This window comes from Melanerpes formicivorus, unplaced genomic scaffold (assembly GCF_026170545.1).
Source record: "Melanerpes formicivorus ecotype bairdi unplaced genomic scaffold, bMelFor1.0.p_v2 SCAF_9, whole genome shotgun sequence".
Taxonomy (NCBI): Eukaryota; Metazoa; Chordata; class Aves; order Piciformes; family Picidae; genus Melanerpes; species Melanerpes formicivorus.
In genome coordinates, this window is record NW_027142361.1 from 23307546 (window position 1) to 23313814 (window position 6269).

The window sequence follows — 6269 nt, forward strand, 5'->3', positions numbered from 1 at the left end:
CCAGACACGAGAGCATAAATATTTCAGGGGAAGTTTATCTTTATATTAAGGAGAGGGGGAAGACTTTTGTGGCATTAAAATGGAAAGGGTTAATGGAATGAACTATAGATTAAATTGTAAAGCAATCAAAGAAAACCAAACACTTTATAACAGACAACCATCTTCTGGTGTTTGGGTTTGTGTCAAGCCATGGATGTGGAAAATTAAAGCCATACTGAGAAGGGAAATGAACCATGTCTAATACATCCCCAGCAATAAAATGTTTTCACTAGGACTGTAAAACTGTGGCTTACATTAGGAAAAAGAAAATCAAACTATATGTCAATTCCACATCATGGTACATGAAGTGTCCACAAAAATTTATATTACTATTTAAAAGTGTTTCATTCTGGTGTTTTATTGTGATTGGATGCGCCCTTCTCAGTATCTTTTGACTGGTATGAAAATGATTTGAACTACTTTTTTTAGCATTTATTTTACATCCATTACCTGTTCTATTACTTTTTATTATTTTATTGTGCTTGTGTAGAGGATTTTGCACAGTTTTCATTATAATGTAACATTAAGTCAATTTATTTGTGTATTACACACTGTATAATTGCACCTTTTTTGTGGAACAATTTGGATTTCATTATCGAACAAATCAGCAGTGTTGCATTTTGAAAAGCTCTTGTTTGGAAATCAAGTGCATTTTCCAAGTGAGACAACAGAGGTCAAGTTTGCATCAAGAAGGGAGCAGAAGATTCCTTACCTAAACCACTTGCACAGAGGAAGAGGGTCATGGTGGAACCAGAAATATTCCTTCCTTTCAGAAAATATTTAATTACTGTGATCCAGATCAATGGATATCAATATCTGTAAGATTGTATGGAACAAGGTGGTCTGCCATGGAATAAGTTTGAAGGGGAATAGATTAAAGTGAAATCAAATGGGTGCAGAGAACATGTCAAATGTAACAGCATTTTTTTTGTTTAATAGTCTTCTGTATCATTCTGTTCCTTAATTTACAAGTGCCATAAAGAGTATAACTGTGACCATTTAAGGCTGTTCCCTTAAGAAAGGGACTTTGCTAATCCGGCTGTGGGTTTTTTTTTCCTTTCAACTTTCTTTCCCTCTACTCACAGTGGGGGGGGAAGGGCCTGGCCTTTCCCTCAACCCTACGACAATAACTAACATAGGCAAAGCAGAGTGTACATCTGTTTGTGCAGATCTGCTTTGCTATCATTTATCAGCTTAAAACCTTTCATGAGAGGTGACATAACAGCGACTGCCTCTCTCGCAAAGGTGAACTGACAGCCCCTCTGAAAAAGAAATGCAAGTGAACATTTTAAACAGTACAACAATAATGAGAATAGAGGCGAAGACACAAACCTCCATCCTTTTGTGATCTGCAAAAAAAATTGCTACCTGGGTCCCTCAGTTCCTCTCTGGTAGTTACTGCAGCTTCACTCAGGAAAGTTAATTTAAACCCATGAGTAAATAAATTATCAGGTTGGACCCTTAAATCCTCACGTTATGAGGAATCCTTTCTGCTGTCAGATCTCCTGTCATTCAGCCATCCTGTCATGACACAGTGGGACCACCAGCTTCCATAGAAGTATGCTTCCACCTCTTCTTTTTCTTTTCTGTTTAGAAAGGCTTTTTTTAATTGAAAATATTGGATTTAGAAGCAGGGATTTACATGTGGGTGTCTGCACAGTGCTGAGTACAACTGATCTACAGGATCACTTGGACTTCCATGGTCAGTGTGCCCTCCAGGACTTCCAGAACTGTGGCAAACAATAGAACTAATCTGCTTTTAGTGTTTTCAATGTTGTCAGCTTTTATGTGGGACTGAAATCCCTTAAACTGAAATGGATGTAGAAAATGAGAAATGGAATGGTATTTTGACAAGGCATTTTTCTTTCTCATATTGGAAGTATTTTGCTGTCGATAGATTTATTCCTCTGAAATGTTGCTGTAGCAGACCTTACGCTCCACACTGAAATTCCTTGAAGAAGATGTGAATAATAAAAATATCAAACCAGATCTGGAGACTTTTCCAAATATGCCACCTTTTCAGCAGACTGGTAAGTTCACTCTTGATCTGTGGTTTGAAGTCTTCACCTGCTTCATAACAGCAGACAAATAAGGGGAAAAAAAAACAAACCAAGGAAAAGATGTGACTTTCTCAATAGCTAAGAACACTCTTTAACTCAGTCCTTTATTTCTCTGCCATTGCAACTGTCTCAGAAGTTCTGCTAGAGAAAATCTTAATTACTTCAGCTTTGCTCCCAAATCATGCATCAAATTAAGATGCATTTAAACGCCTCTCTAAAGTTAAACAAAGGACTAAAGACTACAGCAGAACAAAGAAGAGTGACTGCCCAGTAATAAATAAGTTATTTATTTCTAATGACAGTCATTCAGGCTCTGGACTGTTAGGATGTGTTTATGTGCTTTATGCTTCACCATGAGGGTGGTGAGACACTGGAACAGGTTGCCCAGGGAGGTGGTGGAAGCCCCATCCTTGGAGGTGTTTAAGGCCAGGCTGGATGTGGCTGTGAGCAACCTGATGTAGTGTGAGGTGTCCCTGCCCATGGTAGGGGGTTGGAACTAGATGATCCTTGGGGTCCCTTCCAACCCCAGCAATTCTATGATTCTATATGCTAGAATACCATCCAATACTCCAATATTCAACGCATTACATATTTAACACCTCAAATTATTGAGTGGATTTGAACAGCTAAACAAATGTACTCTGCACTGGTGAGACCACACCCCAAATACTGTGTTCAGTTTTGGACATCTCACAACAAGAAAGACATTGAGGCGATGAAGCATGTCTGTAGAGTAGCAATGAAGATGGTGAAGGGTCTAGGAGGAGTGATTCTTTAGCCTGGAAATAAGGAGGTGGAGGGGAGATCTTGCTCTCTATAGCTACCTGAAAGGAGGGTGTAGCGAGATGAGGAATTTTTCTCTTCTCCCAAGTAACAAGAGACAGGAAAAGAGGAAATAGCCTCAAGTTGCACTACAGGAGGTTTAGATTGGATATAAGGAGAAATTTCTTCATCAAAAGGGTTGTCAAGCACTGGAACAGGCTGCCCAGGGAACTGGTGCAGTCACCCTTCCTGAAGGAATTTAAAAGACATGGAGGTATGGGTGCTGAGGAACATAATTTAATGGTGGACTTTGCTGTTCTGGAGGTGTTTAGGAAGAGACTGGATGGGGTGCTTCGTGCCATGGTTTACTTGATTAAATAGTGTTGGATGATAGGTTGGACTCGATGATCTCTGAGGTCTTTTCCAACCTGGTCTATTCTATTCTATTCTATTCTATTCTATTCTATTCTATTCTATTCTATTCTATTCTATTCTATTCTATTCTATTCTATTCTCTATTCGTTGTACTTGGTGATTTTAAAAGTCTTTTCCATCAGAAATGATTCTATGGAAAGAAATTATCTCCCCTTTAATGCTTTGCTTTATTTTGGTGACTATTAACAGCTTTTATGGGCTGAGATGAGCTTGGCAGTGTACACACACAAAAGCATTATGTCCATACCAAATTCTGGTACAATGCTGATAAATGCTGGTGGACAAAAAGCTCAACATGAGCTCTCAATGTGCACTTGCAGCCCGCAAAGCCAATCAGATCCTGGGCTGCATCAGGAGAAGTGTGGCTAGCAGGTCGAGGGAGGTGATCCTCCCCCTCTACTCAGCTCTGGTGAGACTCCACCTGGAGTACTGTGTCCAGTTCTGGAGCCCCTATTACAAGAGGGATATGGACATGCTGGAGCGTGTCCAGAGAAGGGCCACAAGGATGATCAGAGGGCTGGAGCACCTCTCCTATGAGGACAGACTGAAGGAGTTGGGGCTGTTCAGTCTGCAGAAGAGAAGGCTCCGAGGTGACCTAATTGTCGCCTTCCAGTATCTGAAGGGGGCCTACAGGAAGGCTGGGGAAGGACTTCTCAGGATCTCAGGTAGTGATAGGACTAGGGGGAATGGAATGAAGCTGGAGGTGGGGAGATTCAGGCTAGATGTGAGGAGGAGGTTCTTCACCATGAGAGTGGTGAAGCCCTGGAATGGGTTGTCCAGGGAGGTGGTTGAGGCCCCGTCCCTGGAGGTGTTTAAGACCAGGCTGGATGAGGCTCTGGCCAGCCTGATCTAGTGTGGGGTGTCCCTGCCCATGGCAGGGGGGTTGGAACTAGATGATCCTTGTGGTCCCTTCCAACCCTGAATGATACTATGATACTATGAAATGCTTGCACTTGGGTCTGAAAAAAACCCCACATAAATCCAACTCCTCTTTCCAGACAGGTCATGGAAAACTTTTCTTTTTGGTAGGGAGTCACACACACAGCAATCAATTAATCACACAATCATAGAATCAATAAGGTTGGAAAAGACCTCAAAGATCAAGTCCAACCTGTCACCCAACACCTCATGGCTACTAAACCATGGCTTCAAGTGCCATGTCCAATCCCTTTTTTGAATGCCTCCAGGGACGGTGACTCCACCACCTCCCTGGGCAGCACATTCCAATGGCAAATAACCCTTTCTGTGAAGAATTTTCTCCTCACCTCAAGCCTAAACTTTCCCTGGTGCAGTTTGAGACTGTGTCCTCTTGTTCAGGTGCTGATTGCACCAGAACAGCTCCATCACTTCAAAGCATATTGTCAGAAACCAAGCTGAGCAGCTGAGTGGATGATGATGCAATGTGAAGGTTTTTTTGGTCTCAGTTCCTCAGTTTCTTGCAGACTTATTGAGTAGGTCATTTAAGCCATTGAAAGTCAGAGCTTCAGAAGATTGCCATTGTCCACTCAGAGTGAGAAAAATATGCTAGCATGAGTTCTCAGTGTGATTTCTTCTACAAGGAAAAAGAAATTGCTTCAAAATGAATTATTGTTACTATTTTAATACATTGAAATTCTATGGCCAAATCTTGCTCCTGCTGAATTCATAGCAAACACTTCATAAGTCCAGTAGTAGATTTCATGATTCTAATCAATGGGAACAAGCCAAGAACCTCAGAAGAAAGGGGAAATTCACCAAAAATGCTATAGGGGAGAGGGGTCAGAGCGAACATTTTCAACACAGAGCAGATCATTGACGTAATTTCTAGAGTGTTTAACTTTAGGCACTCTGACTGAAAATATTTACTTTACTGTGAGTGGCAAACTATTAAAGCTTTGCAGTTAATGATTTGCTTTTATGATTCCTTTGAATTGTGCAGAGCTGACATTTGGAAAAGTGCTTGCACAAAAGTGTGTTAAAAAATCTTAAGAGTACCTATAAAGGAATTTATTGTGCATTTTTTTCTTCATCTGACATGTGGATTTATCTACCTTTGTTAACATTTCACTGTTCTTATTTATAAAAGCATAATGTGCAAGTTCTTTAGAGCAAAGCAACAAGGGCTGATTAAATTTATATCTATGCATTTATTTTTTTTTGTTAGAATTATAAATGGAATTTATATTTTATAGCATTTTTATGCCATTCCTGTCTTTTGCAGCATACCTAATGTCACAGCCTCCAGTTTTGAAACCATTTTCTTAATTAAAACACAAATGCCTCCATGCATGGAGTAACTGTATGTGACACCAGAAAAAACAACACCCAACAAGGACAAGAGCAGAATATTGAACTGCAAAGGACCAGATGTTTCATCTCCTGAAGGAATGGGCAACCAGAAAATAGGTGTCTTGTTTAGAAAAAGCCATGTCAGCTATGCACCTTATCATACATTTGTTATGCAGATTACTAAGCATTGCCAACATTTTCAGCCATCACATGACAAATTGAACAGGGCAGAACATGAGTCAGATGTCAATAACTCTACAATAGCCAGGAATTTGTTCATTAAAATGATTTTAAGGACTTTTTAGGGTGTCAGGTAATGATAGGACTAGAAGAAATGGGAAAAAAAATAGAAATGGGTAGATTCAGTTTGGATGATAGGAAGAAGTTCTTCCCCATGAGAGTGGGGAGACTCTGGAACAGTTTGCCCAGGGAGGTGGTGGAAGCCTCATCCTTTGAGGTTTTTAAGGCCAGGCTGGATGTGGCTCTGAGCAACCTGATGTAGTGTGAGAGGTCTCTGCCCTTGGCAGGGGAGGTTGGAACTAGATAATTTTTGAGGTACCTTCCAACCCTAACAATATGATTCTATGTGATAATTTTAAGAAGTGTGGCATGCCCTGTACTAAGAGAAGATACTTCCTTCCCATCTGCAAATAATATAATGTAGAATAAAATATAATTAAAGATAATTTTTTCCACTTTGGCCAA

The 6269-nt window shown here is 40.3% G+C and overlaps 1 long non-coding RNA gene across 1 annotated transcript; it reads left to right on the forward strand.

Annotated features, from left to right (window-relative positions):
* The first annotated feature begins 1566 nt into the window (after positions 1-1566).
* LOC137443310 (uncharacterized) lies at positions 1567-5597 on the forward strand. The gene is made up of 2 exons (XR_010987860.1): positions 1567-1597; positions 5497-5597. It is a non-coding gene; the product is annotated as an uncharacterized lncRNA (long non-coding RNA).
* Positions 5598-6269: the final 672 nt, after the last annotated feature.